Source organism: Dipodomys merriami, unplaced genomic scaffold, assembly GCF_024711535.1.
Source record: "Dipodomys merriami isolate MVZ:Mamm:240054 unplaced genomic scaffold, mDipMer1.0.p SCAF_116, whole genome shotgun sequence".
NCBI lineage: Eukaryota > Metazoa > Chordata > Mammalia > Rodentia > Heteromyidae > Dipodomys > Dipodomys merriami.
The window spans coordinates 837,501-854,695 of NW_027202449.1; the positions used below are offsets into that span (position 1 = coordinate 837,501).

Sequence of the window (17,195 nt, forward strand, 5' to 3'; positions counted from 1 at the left end):
CAGAATGCCTGCGCGTAAGTGCCAGGCCTGGCGCAGCCTGCCCTGCATCCGCCCCAGAAGAGCGAGGGTCCGCTGACTCACAGAGCTGGCGTGTCCCTCTTCTCACTGGGGGGGGGCGCAGAGGGGCTCACGTCGCCAGAGATGGAGTCTGGAAGAGACTGCATCCCACGACCAACTGTGGGAGCACAACTCCAGGGACCCCAGGACTGCCACGGCACCCCAGTTCCCGGGAACCAAGCGAGCCTTCTCTCACACCGGACCCTTGGAAGACACCAACGGCAGGGCAGCTGCGAAGACCCCCGCGGCCTCCCCGCCCCCCCAGGGCGTGCGGCAGCCTCCACGCCAGGGACTCGCTCGGGCCCCTTTCGGGACCCGGGCCACCATGGCGCCCGCCCCTGGCTCAGCAGCCACCCTGAGCCCACACCCTCGGCATGGGTCACGCTGGCCGGCTTTGGTGATCTTCTAGCCTCCCCCGGGAGCCGGGGTGTGCCCAGAGGCCGCTTCTCCCCGAGCCCTGGCTCCATATCTCTGTTATTCTGACTACGATAATGGCACCCACGCGGCCTTCCGGGAGCACTGTGGAATGGACGCTTGCTGTGAAGGGTGTGGCCCCAGGGCCTTGGCACTCACCTGCCACTCCTGGTGGTCTGTGTCTTCACCTTGCTTGACACCAGCTGGCGCTGCCAACGCAGCCCTGGGGAGGGGCCCAGGGCCAAGGGGAGCGAGCGCCCCTCCTGCTCAGCAGATGGCATCAGGCACACGAAGACAGAAGAACAGCTTCTCCAATCGCTATCTGCTGCCAGGCTAATCGGTGTGATTAGACTCCTTAGACCCCGCAGCCAGGCGGTTCTGCGTGCCTCCCGCCGGCTCGGCCTCTAGCCCCCCGGCTCCCACCCCCCCAGGGAAGATTGCCGAGCAGGTGGGGCGGCAGGAGGAGGCTGGGGAGGCTGCGGGTCTGGGCCAGGGCTTTGGGGTGACTGGCGTGTGGAGCTGAGGTACAGAGCCCGTGTGAAAAGCCCTGAGGTTGGGGAGGCCGGTGCAGAGGTCAGGGTGGCGGCCTGGGGCCGGGGCGGCTGGCACGGACCGGCTCCACGTGCCCGGTGGCTCCCACCTGCCCAGCTGCCCAGTCCTGGTGTCCTCAGCGCTGGACTGGGGCTTGAGGCTGTCTCGACCAGTGCCAATTCCCCCAACCCAGTGCCTGCCGGGCCGAACCCCACCATCCCAACCCAGTGCCCCCCCCGGCCGACCCCCCACCATCCCAACCCAGTGCCCCCCCGGCCGACCCCCCACCGTCCCAACCCAGTGCCCCCCCCGGCCGACCCCCCACCGTCCCAACCCAGTGCCCCTCCCCGGCCGACCCCCCACCGTCCCAACTCAGTGCCCCTCCCCAGCTGACCCCCCACCGCCCACCCGCAGGTCCAGGCACTCTGCATTCTGGTCTGCCTTTGCAGGTCCTGGCCGCCGCCTTCCTTCAGAAAGCCTGTCCACCTCCTACCCGGTCCAGGGCCGACAAGGCGCCCTGCCCCTCCCGCCTGGCCTCCCAGCCCGAGCCTCGGGGCAGGGTACACGGTACCCCGGGCGTCAGCCTGGAGCGGCCATGCTGTGTGGCGTTCTGCCCTGTTCCGTGCTGGGTTAGCGGCTGATGGAGCGGATGAGGTGGTGAAGTTCTGTCTTGGGTCACAGAGCCGCGGAGAGGCTGCAAGGGACCTCCAGACCCCTCCGGCCTTGCCTGGTAGAGGAGAGCCAGGCGGCCTCCCGTCCCCCCAGGGCCGGCTCTGCCCGCCTCTGTGCCCTCCCAGGCCACTCAGCTCGCTCCTGGCCCACAGCTGGGCTCTTATCTCAGGCCCTGCGCCCATCGCCTCCACAGCCAGGTCTCCCTCTGAGCTGACCCTCCACCAAGTACACGACAGGGCGCTTGGTGTCTCCGCCTGAGCCCTGTGGACGGCTCTGGCGTTTGAAACGGATCTTTTATTGGGGGTGGGGGAGAAAAAGCGTTGAGGTATAAATCATATAAGCTGTGGCTCGCCGTTTCGCATCCGCAGTTCCCTCTCAAAGTCGCTCCCCCCCACCTGTCTATGTCCGTGTTTGCATTTCACAGGTGTGCACATCCACAGGCCACTTACTCTGTGGCCTTCCGTGTGGCCTACTTGTGAGTTTCACCCACACCGCAGCCCGAGGCAGGGCTCCGCTCCTTTTTGTGGGTGAGTAGTATTCCGCTGTGTGGCCCGACGGCGTCTGTCCACGGCGCCTCCATGGAGGGCGCGCGGGTGGCTCCGCCTCGGGCCTCAGCCGGCGAGGAGCCGGGACGGCAGTGCCCCAAGCACAGAGACACAGAGAGGTGAGGCTCCACCCCGAGGCCACACAGCTGCTCAGAGGCAGATCTGGGATCAAGTCCACCCTGCCTGGGAGACGCCCTTGCTCTGGGCAGAGTGGGCCAGGGAGGTGGGCAGCACGCCTCTTCCCTGGGAGACGGAGGAGGTGGGCGGCCCTGGGCCCCGGCGTCCACACAACTCAGCCCTCCGCACACGTCCGTCACCCGGACGGTGGCTCAGATGCAGGTCTGGGCGGGGCCCAGGCCTCCCTCAGGCTGGGCTCGGAGTCTGCCCCTCCGGGGAAGCGGGGCTCGGGGTGCACGGCCCGGCTTTTCCGCTCGGTCCTGCGAGAGGCCTGGCGCCGGCGGCGGCCTGGGGCACTGTTCAGTGGCCAGGCCAGACATGTGCTGCCCAGCTCTCAGGGCCTGCCCGTGCCAGCGCGGCGTCTGCTCTCTCCGTGGGACCTGAACGTCTGCCATGAGCAGCGGGCCAGCCGGGCGGCTCCTGTCCAGTGAGGGGGAGGAGGCCGGCAGAGGGCCGGCGGCGGGCCTGGGTGGGGCTGCTCCCCTCTGCTCCCCCCACCCCGCACCCCCATCGCATACGGAGGGAGGCCCCATCTGGGGACCGTGCAGGACCGCCTGCTGCCGGTCCACTCACGGCTGCCAACTTGGGACAGGCGAGTGAGTGTGTGTGTGTGCGCACACACGTGCATGCACGTGCACATGCTTTCTACCCAGGTAAAGCGTGGGGACCGTGTAAAATATTGCGTTTGTTCTGTTTCCCGAGTAACCCCTGTGAAATGGCCACTGCTGTCTGTTCCTCTCAGCAGACCTTTGGGAGCTTTGCCGCTACCCCATTCCCAGGACGCTGTGCTGGCGCGTTTGTGCAAAGACACACACACACTTAATCCTCTAGTGCAAGGGCTCAGGGTCCACTGGTCCTCCGAGGGAGGTCCTGCACATTGCACATGCTCTGAACGTGGTTGGTTTGGTTGGTTGGGTTTTTGGTGGTCCTGGGGTTTGAACTCAGGGCCTGGCACTTGGTAGGCAGGTGCTTTGCCATTAGCGCCACACCCCCCTAGCCTTTTTGACTTTTTAGTTATTTTTGAGGCTAGGTTTTGGGGTTTTGTTCAGGACTTGCCTCAGACACAGGTCTCCCTGCCTCTGCCTGCCATGTACCCAGGATTACAGGTTCAAACAACCATACCTGGTTTCTTTGTTGAGATGAGGGTCTTGCTAACTTTTGGCCTGAGCTGACCTCAAACTCTGCTCTTCCTGATTGCTGCCTCCTGGGCAGCTGGGATCCCAAGAGTGAGCTACTACCAAAATGCTCCAGGTGTGTGTGCGTGAGTGTACGAGTGTGAGTGTGTGCGCTGGTACCAGGACTTGAACTCAGGGCATCCTGTGCGGGCGGGACATCCTGTGTGGGAGGGTCTCCTGTGCGGGAGGTCACTTGCTGGGCTCAGAGCTCCCGCCCCAGGAAGGCAGCAGTGCGGGTGGAGGAAGGGGCTGAGGGCGGGAGGTTCAGGGCTGCTGGCAGCCTCCCTGGGGGAAGAGCACAGCCCCACCATGGAGGCCCGCAGCCCAGCTTCAGAGCCACAAGGCACACGTGTCCCCAGAGAGCACCATCACCTGGGGACCGGAAGGCAGGTGAGCTCCGCCCACCCCGTTGTCAGAATACACCGGCCACGTTACTATGCCAGACTCCGCCCAGCGCCGCCAGAGCCAACAGCTGCTCCTTTCCTCCACATTCGCTCACAGTGAGTTGTTTGTTTTTTGTTTTTTTGTTTTGCCAGACCTGGGGCTTGAACTCAGGGCCTGGGCGCTGTCCTTGAGCTTCTTTGTTTTCAAAGTTAGGACTCTACCACTTGAGCCACAGCGCCACTTCCGGCCTTTTCTGTGTATGTAGTTCTGCGGAATCGAACCCAGGGCTTCATGCATGCCAGGCAAGCGCTCTACCACCAAGCCACATGCCCCAGCCCCTCGCAGTGGTTTTTAAGAAGAGTAAAGGTGGAGAGAGTTGAAGCTCGATCCAAATCCTTTCCTTCCCCAAAGAAACTTGTCCTGAAATCACATGCACGTCCCGAGACCACAGGCCCCCAGAGCTGCGGTGTCGGCTGCCCACACCCCCGGCCCTCTGCCCTCCAGGCGGCCAGCACCGGCTCCTCACCATCTGTGTGCCTCCCTTTGGCTGACTCAATGCATTTGGAAGAAGAGCACTTGGCCGCCCACCCTGGAGGGCGGGCGGGGACCTGGTTCCTAATCTATCCCTGCTCCGTGCCCACACCTGCACACCTCTCACAGGACGCCTGCACCCATGTGCCCACCGGTGTCCTGAGCGGTGCCAGCCTCAGCCCAAGCCAACATGGTGCTGCTTTTATAGATACAGTTATAAAGCCGGACACCAGTGGCTCACATCTGTAATCCCAGCTACTCAGGAGGCTGAGATGTGAAGCTCATGGATCAAAGTCCATCAGGGCAGCAATGTCTGTGAGACTCATCTCCAATTAACCACCAAAAAGCCAGAAGTAGAGCTGTGGCTTAAGTAGTAGAGTACCAGCCTTGAGCAAACAAGCTCAGGGACAGCACCCAGACCCTTAGTTCAAGTCCCACAACTGACCAAAAAAAAAAAAAACCAGTGCAAAAGGTATCTGGAAGCCTGACTCAAGTGCTAGAGCATCCACCTAGGGCATTCAACCCCCAATACTTCCTAAAAGCCAAAGCCAGCTTCCCCAAGAAGTCACCCTACTAATATGTGGGGCACGTGCTCCACCCTGGTGCCAGGCTTCTGGAGCAGCACAGCACCTTTGCACTTTTCCCCTTCGAGTGGTCCTAGGAGTTTGAACTCAGGGCCTAGAGTTTCTATGCAGGCAGGTACTCTACCACTTGAGCCACGCCTCCAGGCTTTTACTTTTAATTTGTCTTGCATATAGAGCATCACACTAACTTTCTCCAGGCCAGGCCCAAGTTCAGTCTTCTCGAGTAGCCAGGATGACAGGCAGACTTCTCCACACACAGCCTCCTCTTTGCACCTCTGGGTTTGTGAGGTTTCTGTCCACTTGGGACGCTGCTGGGCAGCTCTTTTCTTCTCCCCTTTAGATATCCAGTTACGTGGTTCATGCCAGGAGGGCTTGTGAGCAGGATGCCCAGCCGGGAATTCAGCCGCCGGCCATCCTGGTCAGACCCCCGAGAGCCAGGTCAGAACCACTGGCTGACAGCGCCCTTTGCTCACTTTCCAAGTTCTCTGCAGGAGCCCGGGCTGCTCAGATGAGGTCCCCTTCCTGTCTGTGGCCGCACTTGCCCTGGCCTTTAGATGACCAGTGGCTGCACGCAGCCTCGGCCTGAACAGGCCTGGCTGTGTTCCAGCGAAACCTGATTTGCAGAAACAGGCTGCCAGTGGACAGAGGCCCGCACAGAACCTTTCTGTGACACCTGATGCAAAATCCAACCCCAGAGACTCTCCTGCTCTCTTTGCTCAACAGCCTCGGCCCTCCACAGAAAAGAGCCGGAAGCCAGGCATGCCAGCACACACCTGCAATCCCAGCCACACCGAAGGCAGAGATTGAGAGGACAGCCGTTTGAGGCCAGCCCAGACAAAGAAGTCAGTAAGACGCATCGTCTCCTGGACACATCTGCACCCCCAGCTGCTGGAGACTCCAGGTGGAAGGATCGTGGTCTCAGCAAAGATCCCAGGCCCCAGCCAACGTGTAGCAACCACAACAGGACTAGGGCCTGGATTGGAAGAGGGCCTGAGTAGTAAGCAGGAGGTCCCCGTCAGTAGCTCCCCCCACCCCCCCATAGTCCCGTGGGTGGGCTGGAGTCTGCCTGGAGTTCAGATCGCAAGGAAACCCTGCCTTCTGGAGCGGGTGGAGGCCGGCCAGCCCCGACGCTGGGCCTCCGTAGGACCAGGACTGCTGTGGTTCTGGGAGGGACTGCCATGGGCTCCCCTTCTGGCGTGGACTCTGGGGAGCCTGGAGGGAGCGAGGTAATTAACCAGCCACGGCCCGCTGGGGCAGAAGGGAGGAAATGAGGGCAGGGAGCAGGAGGCAGACAGGCCCGGAGAAGCCAGCCTGCCCCTCTCCGAGCAGCACTGGGCTCCCCGCCCACCTCCCTCCCTCAGCGCCCTGTACCCAGCGTGTGACTGGCCTGGCACACAGTAGGTACTCCATAAAGTTTCTGTGTGAGAGAGTTACTGAGGCTTGACCTCGGGCCTGGCACGCCCGAGGTGGGTACTGTGGGCCGCTCCCAGCCGGGTTTTCGATTGGGTACTTTTGAACTAAGTTCTCCCTCTCTGCCCTGGCTGGCATGGACTTGGATCCTCCTGTTTGTGCTTCTCCATGTTGCTAGCTAGGATTACAGGCATGAGCCACAGTGCCCCACTGGACTCTGCTTTAAGAAGTTAGATATACACATCACTGGACACCTGGGGAAATTCACACATGACTTGTGTATTGGATGTTAAGGGTTAGTATGGGTACTTTTAAATGTCCTTGTGGTCAGAAAACACACTCTCATGCAGTCAGAGGTAATTGAAGATTGGTGGAACAACTCTGGACACCAGTGGCTCACGCCTATAATCCCAGCTCCTCGGAAAGATCCAGAGGATGGCAGTTGGAGGCTAGTCGGGGTGCTGTGGTGGCCATGGTGGGAAATGTGAAAACAGGCAGATCTTGGTCCGAGCATGTGCCAGGCAGCGAGTGAGACCCTACCTCCAAAATAACCCAAGGAGTCTTCTTTGTCTTACGTACAGCGTATTCAAGAGAACGTCTTTGGAAGGCGGGGGCTGGGAGGCACAGCACTGGGGGGAGGTGAATGAGTGGAGCGTGGAGCTCATTGGACACGGATAGCGTGAACTGTACGACTCGCGGGTGGAGACGGAGGCAGGGACTGCGAGAGAGAACAGGGACGCAGCACGAGAGGACGTGTACTCATGCCTGACCCAGGCCATTGCGACCCCTCTGTACATCACGTCTAGAATAACAGTGCGGTAAATCAAATAGAATAGAAAATAACCAGAGCAAAACCAGGCTGGAGGTGTGGCTCAGCAGGAAAGTACCTGCCAGGCATGTGTGAGTCCCTGAGTCGCTTGGCCGGGCTGTGTGGGCCTGGCAGCCAGAGGGGAACACGATCCCACAGAACCAGTCTTCCTTCCTTCTCCCATGACCCGGGGAGCCTGGTCCTGGACGCACTGACTGGAAGCCATCAATGGCAGCGGATGCCAGCCGGAGGTCCGGGCCTGACCCTGCCTGTACCTTCCAATCTCAGAGCTCCCACCCAAGCCGCGACGCTGCACCTCCCCACCTAGCTGCGGCCTGAGGACACCACCCGCTCCCGAGCTAGGGAGTGGGCTCAAGCGTCTAACTCAACAGCAGGGGTCCCACCCTTTCTGAGTGACAGCCACAGCTGGGAAGCAGGAAGGGCAGGGACCCCAGGATACCCCAGGACTCCCAGGGACCCCAGGACTGCACAGGGCACCCCAGGACTCCACAGGGCACCCCAGGGCCCCACAGGGACCCCAGGACTACACAGGGGCCCCGTGGGCACCTCAAAACTGCAGGTGGCACCACTTCTTAGGGGCTTCATGGGAACTGGGAGGGCAGGTAGACCCCATCCCAGAAGCAGATCACACCACGGGCAAGCAGGGGCGGAGCTCTGGTCCGAGTCCCTGTGGCAAAGCCTGTGTGTCATCTGCAAGCCCGGCCTGGGCTTCTTCCCCGGGGAAGTGGAGCTACGGAGAGTCTGACCTCTCAGGTCCTGGAGAGCTTGCAGGTGCCCAAGGGTGGGTCAGGCCAGCAGAGAGGCCATCCTTAAGGCGACAGGAGAGGGGTCACAGATACGTGTACACACACGTGCGTGTGTGCGCACGCACACACACACACCCCTGTGAGTCAGGGAGGAAACCCTGGAGAACACAACTTTGGGGTCAAGCTGCACACATCTTGAACAATTAATATAGGGTAAGAAATCACCTGCCATTCCTGCCCGCGGGAAGCGGGGAAGGGACCCGACCGCCGCTCGCCAGGTGTCCCAGGGCCCCGGCCTCATCCATCTTCCTTCTGCCTGCCACGGCGGGCTGATTTAAATGACCTGCCTCTCTGCGCCCAGGCTGACCAGGCTTCTCCAGTGGCCTCCTGTCCCTTCGCAGACAGCAGAGCAGCTTCCAGCCGGGGGATAAATGACCTCAGAGGCCCAAGGGTGTCACTCAAGAGAAGAAATAAAGCCAGATGTGTCTGGCACAAAGGACCCTGGCCCTCTCCCGTGGCACTGCCTCTTCCCTCCAACGGAGGGCGCTGTGGAGACCAAGAGGGCCTCAGACACCCCTGGCTGGGTGCACTTCATGGAACTAGCGCTGTGCCATCTCTGGGTCTGATTACAAAATTCTACCATCTCTCATTGAGTGAGTGAGTGAGTGAAGGAATAATTCCTTCAACCAGTCAGTATGTATTAAACGCCTGGCAAGGGCTGGGTTGGGTAGCACCTATCTACCATCTCTGCTGTTTGGGAGACAGAGACGGGAGGTCTGCCATCCGAAGCCAGAGCAGGCCGGAAACAAGTGTGAGATCCTGTCTCAAAGAACAAGCCAGGCCTGGTGCTGCATGCCTCTAATCCCAGCCACTCAGGTTGGCCCCCGGGTGAAAGGCAGCCTCCCTTGAGGCTGAGTAACTCCTGGGCTGTTCCACATGAAGCAGGTGGGGTCTCCAGCACCGCTGTCCCTTCCCCTCCTTGCCACTGGAGGCCCAAGGGCTTGGAGGCCGTCTGGTGGAGGCCGTCTGGTGGAGGCCGTCTGGTGGGCCTGGCGACCGCAGGGTGATTCTGCCCTGTGGAGGGCTGGTGAGGTCCCCCTCCAGGGCAGGCAGGAGGAGGGCAGCACCCCGCCCCCAGGCTCACCCGTGCCCCCAGGAACGCGGGGTGGGGAGGGGCAGTGGCTGCTCACCGGGACCTCCTCCTGGGCCAGCGGCGGCCGGGACTCAGGCGTGCAGCACACCTCCACCGCAGCCCCAGGAACGGGGTCCCCTGTCTCCCCCATTGCACAGTGGAGGGGACTGAGGCTCTGAGAGGCCCACGCAGACCAACAACCTAAGTCGCCAGCTCTCAGCTACCTGCGGGGGGTGAGCCGGGCGGAGCACCACAGCCGCGGGGCACAGGAGCCCCGGGTTCTTGCCAGGTGGCGTGTTACATAACTGGGCCGGTCAGCCAAGCGCAGGCTGGGCAGCCCAGGTCACTGCCAAGCAGCGAATGCACAGCGATCCCCGGGAGCGGGGGCGGGGCGGGGACACCAGGCTGGCCGGAACTGGAGGCGTACCCTGCAGGTCTGGGCATGTCTGTTGGCGGGAGACGGTGGGCAGTTAGCCCGGGCCTGGACTGGAGAACTGGGAGGCTGAAGCAGGCCCCACGGAAGGTGCTGGTCTTGCCTGCCTGCGTTCTCCAGCTCTGCCCTGTCATTAAGGAGTCTGCTCTCCCAGAACGGGGCCGTTCACTTAGTCACTCAACCAATATTTGGCGGGCACTGGGATGCTGACTTTCCCGGGTTAACTCGGCTGGGCCAAGGCCTTTGTCCATTATTCTGCATGTTTGCGGTGAGATTCATAACCACGCTGTGAGTGGAGCCGTGGACGTGGTGTGGGTGCGTGGGCCCCTCCGACCAGTGAAGGCCTAAGTAAAGAAAAGACTCACCTCCCTGAAGCAGGGACAGCGCTGGTGAAGCGCGGACAGCCTGACCCCGCACCCCGCACCAGCAGACGCGCTACCTCCGGCCCTGGTCGCCTGCTGTGAAGTGGGGACGCAGTGGTGTCATCGCAGGGTGGCGGTCATCCAGGAGCCAGACAGAACCGGTCAGCAGTACAGGTCTCCGAGGGTGCGCGGCCCAGACCAGCCGCTCCGCACTGCGCCCGGCTCCACGTTTACAGAGGGCCCGTGTGAGAGGGCCTGGCCGCTGGAGGGCAGACCCAGGCTGCTGAGCCCCAGCACCCTCCTGCACCCTGCCCAGGCCCCGTGTGAAGCCCGTCTCCGGGCGGGTCTGGAGGCTGGGGGGGACCAAGGCCCCGGCGGGTCTGGAGGCTGGGGGGGACCAGGGCCCCGGCGGGTCTGGAGGCTGGGGGGGACCAGGGCCCCGGCGGGTCTGGAGGCTGGGGGGGACCAGGGCCCCGGCGGGTCTGGAGGCTGGGGGGGACCAGGGCCCCGGCGGGTCTGGAGGCTGGGGGGGACCAGGGCCCCGGCGGGTCTGGAGGCTGGGGGGGACCAGGGCCCCGCGAGCAGACAGGGCCGGCGGCCGTCCCCACTCCCCAGGTCTCGGCTACAACCCAGCACCACCGCCCCACTACCAGACACCTCCTTCCTTCTCAGAGCCCCGCCCCCTCCCCCGCCCCCCTCAGCGCCATCTGCCCTGTCACCTGGCACCTTCACGAACCCCATGCTCCCGCCCGGCCGACCCCCCCTCCAGAGCGGTGTGCCCCAGTGCTGCCCTGCAGGGCCCCAAGCGGTTGACGCCCTGTGGCCCCCCTCCACGGCCCCCCCGTGCCCCCCCGTGGCCCCCCCCTCCACGGCCCCTCCTCCACGGCCGCCCCAGCCTGGACTCAGGTCCCAAGATGGAGCCTGCCCCGGGCGCTGGGCCCCGAGCCCACGCCTGCTGCCTGCGGCCATCGGCCTCCAAACGGCTCAAGAAACAAGCGAAGGCTCTCCTCCTCTGCCCCAGCCTCCCCCAGTGTGAGCCACGTGACCAGACTCTTGGATCTTTCCAGAAATACTGGACTGGTGGGGACGCGAGGGAAAAACTGAGGGAGAGCAAAGGAGAGCATTGTCTAAAAAGAAATGCACGCTTCTCCCGACTTAGGAAGCAGCAACCCCGCTGAACATCACCCTGATAACAGCCATCAAAGAAGTACCGGCGCCAGGCAGCACCAGGCCAGCCGGGCGGGCGGCAGCGTTGTCTTCTCTACCCAAAGACCGCGCAGGCCCAGGACGGCCGCCCTGCCCTTCCGCCCGCTGGCCGCGCGGGCGGCCCGGGGAGCGGCGTCTGCCCTCCGACCATGGCTGTGCCAGCTCGCCGTTAGCCCACAGACACCCGGCTCTTTCCGGGCCTGGCTGGCAGACGTGCTGGGGGTGATTTGGATCTGATGGAAAGATGGGCGGCCTGGTGAGAACCGTCTGGAAGACTCAGGCCCAACACTCGCTCCTTCTCTGCGGTCCTCAAGTTCCCAGGACCTGAAAACCTGAGCTCGGCCACATCCCGGCCCCTTCCCCCCCTCCCCCCCTCCCCCATCTCAGTGCCCGGGAGGCCTGCACCTCACCAGGGCGCCCCGCCGTCAGAAGGCCTGCCCGCCCCAGGGAGGCCTAGAGCCCAGGCGTGGCCCCCACACCAGGCCCACCCCCTGTCCAGTCTCTCCCCCAGGCGTTCCTGCAGGGCCAGCCCCAGCCTCAGGATCCTGGACTGCCTGACTGCTGGTCTCCCGCCTCCTCCTGTGCGCCCTAAATGTCAATCGCTCTGCTTAACACCCCTCCCCCCAGAATGTTGTCCCCAGGGGCAAGAGCAGCGCAGAGGCTTTGGGCCTGCGCCTCCACTGCGGCAGGTTCTCCTCCCCAGCCACTCCCTGCCAGTGGTCAGCCCCGGTGTCCAGCTGCAGCCCGCCGCCCATCACGGCAGCCAGAGCTCGCTGCCCCGCCCCCGCGGGGTGACTGTATTCTGTGCTCTCTGACACCTTCCCAGGCTCCGAAGGCTTGAGCACCACCGAAGTGGAACCCGGTTGCAGATGGCCGTGCGGAGGGCTGTGTGTGTGTCTAGCGCTTTCCGGGGCTCAGGCACACATGGTTGCTGGCTAAGAGAATGAACGCATAAATGAGGCAGGCAAAGAAGAATGGAGAGGCAGAGCACATCTCCCGTTTCCATAGCAACCGAGAGGCTGTAGTCCTGGGAAGAGAGGAGCTAAGAACAGAAAGGGCCGAGGATGGAGGCCCGGGCAGTGCGGTCCATCACAGAACTCACAGATAGGAAGGCATCTAAATCCCCTCCAGCTCCCGGTCCTCAGATGGGGTGAGTTCCCAGGGGACGTTGGTGATGACCAGAGATACTTGGGATGTCACTTGGGGCAAGGGGGCTCTGAGGAAGTGGGTAGAGCAGGAACTTCACTAAACATCCTGCAATGCACAGATCAGACCCGCAGCAAAGAGCCACCTGGCTCAGAGTACTGACAGGGCCAAGCTGCGGAGTGCACATCCTCAGATGCTGCTGGTTTGAGGGGACAAATCCCACGCTGGGGGTGGACATCCAGGAGAGGGGGGAGGGGGCGATGCCTGGCTTACAGGAGAGGACCCTGGGGACTCCTGCTTCCCTCGGGAGCCAGGGGTCTGGGAAGAGCCAGAGCAAACTGTGGCTCCTGGCTTAGTAGCTGCATGGTGTAGGCAAAGACGTGGCCATCTCTGTCTCTGGAAGTAAATGTGTGCTTCTGAAGCATTAAAGTCCTTAATGGTGGGGCTGGGAAGGTGGCTCAGTGGTAGAGTGCTTGCCTTGCATGCCTGAGGCCCTGGGTTCCATTCCTCAGCACCACATAAGAAAAAAGAAAAAAGCCGGAAGTGGCGCTGTGGCTCAAGTGGTAGAGCGCTAGCCTTGAGCTGAAGAGCTAAAGGACAGCACCCAGACCCAGAGTTCAGGCCCCATGACCAGACCCCCCCCCAAAAAAAAAGTCCTTAATGGTATCATGAACTATTTCAGGAGTAGCATTCACATCCTGAGATACATTAGAAAGATGGATGGGTGAATGATGGATGGTGGGTGTATGGATGGATAAATGATGGATGAATGGATGATGGATGGATAGGAGAATGATGGGTGGATGGATGATGGATGGATGGGTGGATGATGGATGGATGAGTGAATGATGGATGGATGGATGATGGATGGATGGGTGAATGATGGATGGTGGGTGTATGGATGGATAAATGATGGATGAATGGATGATGGATGGATAGGTGGATGGATGATGGATGGACGGGTGAATGATGGATGGTTAGATGGATGGATGGGTAAATGATGGATGGATGGATGAATGGATGATGGATGGATAGGTGGATGGATGATGGATGGATGGATGATGGATGGATGGGATGGATGGACAGGTGGGTGGATAGATGAATGGGTAGATAAAGGTGGATGGATGGATGTGGGTAGATGAATACATTAAAGATGGGGGATGGTGGGTTGAATGGGTGGGTGGATGATGTGTGGATGGATGGATGGTGGGAGGATAGATGGATGGAGGGGTAAGGGACAGATAGATGCTAGATGGGTGACTGGCATGTAGGTGGGTGATGGGTGATGCATGGATGGGTGGATGATGGATGGACAGGTGATAGGTAGATGGGGGGTGGGTAAATGATGCATGGATGGTGGAGATGCATGGATGGGTGGATGATGGATGGACAGGTGATAGGTAGATGGGGGGTGGGTGAATGATGCATGGATGGTGGAGAAGGGGTGGATGGCGGTACCTCTCGCCCTAGCTGCACCCTCCTCCTCACAGTGGGACCCTGAGCTCTGGGCCCACGTGGCTTCCGGTGGGCAAGGGGCCTTCAGGACCGGCGGGTTCATGCTTTGTTCTTTGTCCCACCTAGAAGGGAGACTGGGCTGTTCTGGCAGGGCTAGGGGCCCTCGGACCTTGGTCAGTACCAGGCTGGGCCTCCTCAGTGGGAGAGAGCTGAGGTGGCCATGTCCCTGGGGTCCTGCTGGCCGGCACCGCCACCACGGCCAGGTCCTCCAGTCACCAGATGTCCGTCTGTGTTCCTGGAAGTGCAGGCAGGCCAGGAAACGCTGACTGGCCGGGAGATGGAGACATCTCCCTGCTATGAGTAATCACAGCTGTGGCCAGGCGCCTCCTGCCCAGGCGCTGGCACCCTGCCCAGCCTCACTGGCCTCCTGCAAAGGGCCAGAGAGGACACTCCAGGCCAGGGTACATCCTGGGCAAAGACAAAGCCACCACGCTCAGCAAGTGGGCCAGGCAGCGGGAAGTACTCAACCAGAGAGGACTGGCCTAACCAGGTGACCAACCGAGCTAGGCCTGGGATCAAAGCCCCGCTCTGGGTTATGTGGGAGGAAGAGATCTGGAGGATCATGATACAAGGCTAGCTGTGCCCTCCTCCCTCCCTTCATAATAGAGATCAAACCCAGGGCCTCCCTCACGCTCGGCAGGCACTCTACCACTTGAGCCACATTTCCAGGTCTTTTTGTGTTGTTATCCCCCTCCCCCCCCCCCACATAAAGTCTCACTCACTTTGCCTAGGCCGGCTTTGAACTCTCGACCTTCCTTCCTCCACCTCCTGATTAGCTGGGATTAGAGCTGTGGGTCGCCACACCTGGCACCCTCTGTCCACCCTTCCAAGCACCCCTCCCTCGGTCAGGCCCGCGCCGGCCTGTCCCCGCCTCTTCTGCGGCCTCGTGCCCCGCGTGGCCAGCCCTGACCCCGCGTCTCTGCTCTCTGCATTCTGGTGACTGGGAGCAGGGCTGTCCTGGAGCCACACCTGAGCAGTGAGCCGCACACCCCCTCCCCAGGGCCTTGACCCCCGGCCCCGGATGGCGGTGGCCTCCTAGCATGAGTCCTGGGAAGCCTCGGATCTCCAGCAAGCTCCTTTAACCCGCAGATGCCTGCATGGTTACGGCGCCCCCCCCGCCCCCCAGCTGCATTCCAGAAGTCGCCCATCTGTTTCCACTACAGCCACTGGGGACGGCTGGGCAGTGTGGCCGGCCAAGCTCCCCGGGAACAGAGGTGGTTTCCAGAATCTTGCACTGAACCGGCTCCCGTGTTCTTGCTTTATCCTGGCTTCTGCTCAAGTCTGGGGATTAATTCCAGGCAGTGAAGTTCCAGTCACCCCTTTGGATGCCCCGTAACTTCACGAAACAGCCTTGTGTGTTTTTACTACTGCTGAACCCACACGTGGCTTCCAGAATTTTCTTTTTTTTGGGGGGGAGGGGGTCCAGTCATGGGGCCTGAATCTGGGCCTGGGCGCTGTCCCTCAGCTCTTCAGCTCAAGGCCAGCGCTCTACCCCTTGAGCCACAGCGCCACTTCCAGCTTTTTTCTTTTTGCTTATGTGGTGCTGAGGAATCAAACCCAGGGCCTCATGCATGCAAGGCAAGCGCTCTACCACCGAGTCACCTTCCCAGCCCTGCTTCCAGAATTTTCTATGGCAAATTACACAGAGATGACCATCTCTCTGCACCCAGTTTCTTCTGGGATGGCTGGTTGTATTTTATCAGCTACAGAGAAGATGCCCAGGGATCTGTGTGTGTGTGTGTGTGTGTGTGTGTGTGCCAGTCCTGGGCTTGAACTCAGGGCCTGGGTGCTGTCCCCCTTTTTTTCCCTCACAGCGAGTGCTCTACTGCTTGAGACAAAACTCCGCTTCCAGCTTTTTGGTGGTTCATTGGCGATCAGTGTCTCCTGGACTTTCCTGCTCAGGCTAACTTCAAGCCAGGATCCTCAGATCTCAGCCTCCTGAGAAGCTGGGCTCCTCTAATAAGAATGCTGATCCCAGCGGGGCGCTGGTGGCTCACACCTGTCATCCTAGCTACTCAGGAGGCTGAGATCTGAGGATCGCGGTTCAAAGCCAGCCCGGGCAGGAGAGACCGTGAGACTCCTGTCTCCAATAAACCAGAGCGCTCGCCTTGAGCTGACGAGCTGAGGGACAGCGCCCAGGCCCAGAGTTCAGCCCCACGACCGACAAAAAAAAAAAAAAAGAATGGTGATCCCACCACGAGGGCTCCTGTCCTGCCTCCCCCTCCCTGGCCCACGCCCATCCTCTCTGAGTGAGGATTTACACTCGAGCTCCAAGGCCAGGGCCGCATCAGTTACAACAGCATGGAGTCTCCCACAGAAATATTTAGGCTAAAAAAAGCAACAAGAAAGTCTAACCTCATCTCCCTGCAGATCGCGCCCAGAGCCCGTTCCTCCCCAAATCAACGCTAAACCTTTTTTTCCCCCATTCTTTTCTCTTTTGGAACTGGGGATCAAACCCAGGGTGCTGCATTTCGCTGGGCAAGCAGTTTGCCACTGAGCTACATCCCAGCCCCAAAGCTAAACGTTCTCTGCATAGAAAGTGTTCCACCCGGACAGACACCGGCGGGACAGGCTCAGGCCTCTGCCAGGGCCCAGGCTCCGGGCTGTGCTCCTGCTGACCAGTCTGGAAGAAGCGGCATCCACACGGGTCCTTCCCCCGGCACGGAGGGCCGCAGGGCAGCACTGTGTCAGCCTCTGGAGCTGGGCAGGGCTTCTTGCCTGACGGCCTCATGACCCCACACGGCCCCCACTGCACTCCCACTCCAGAAACCTCTCTGTCCTAGACACCAGGTCCCTGGAAGCGTCAGAGTGGCTGCTCAGCTGTTCCAGCAACTGTGCAGTGCAGCTGAACCTCTGCTTTCTCCCAGATCCCCAAGTTTTGACCTGACCGCTAGACACACACACACACACACACACACACACACACACACACACACACACACACAAGCCAGGGCTAGACACACACACACACGCCAGGGAGGCAACCAGCCTACCATTCTGCTCACCACAGCTCCCAGCCTTCAGCAGAGCACAGGCCTCCCATATGTAAGGGGAAGGAGACCTCCAGCCTCAGTTTCCCCATCTGCACCAAGGGGGTCTGGCTGGTATCACCAACATCCTGCTGCAAAGTGCCTAGACAGCACCACCTGCTGGACATCTGGAGTAGTGCACCATGTGCAAACATTCCCCTAGTGACCAAGGACAGCTCAGGAGAACCCCCCACACCCCAGCCCCCCCGCAGTGACTAGATGTGATCTTCTCTCAGAGCTGTGACCTGGGCAAGAGAGGCTGGGAGCCACCCAGGCCTGGCCCCACAGCTGAATGACGGGGTGCCCCGAGACAGGGA

At 61.3% G+C, this 17,195-nt stretch overlaps 1 protein-coding gene across 1 annotated transcript in view; it reads right to left on the bottom strand.

Annotated features, from left to right (window-relative positions):
* The window catches only part of LOC138822812 (uncharacterized), a 302,929-nt gene that overhangs the window by 3,150 nt on the left and 282,584 nt on the right, over positions 1 to 17,195 (bottom strand). The gene's annotated exons all lie outside the window — the stretch shown is intronic.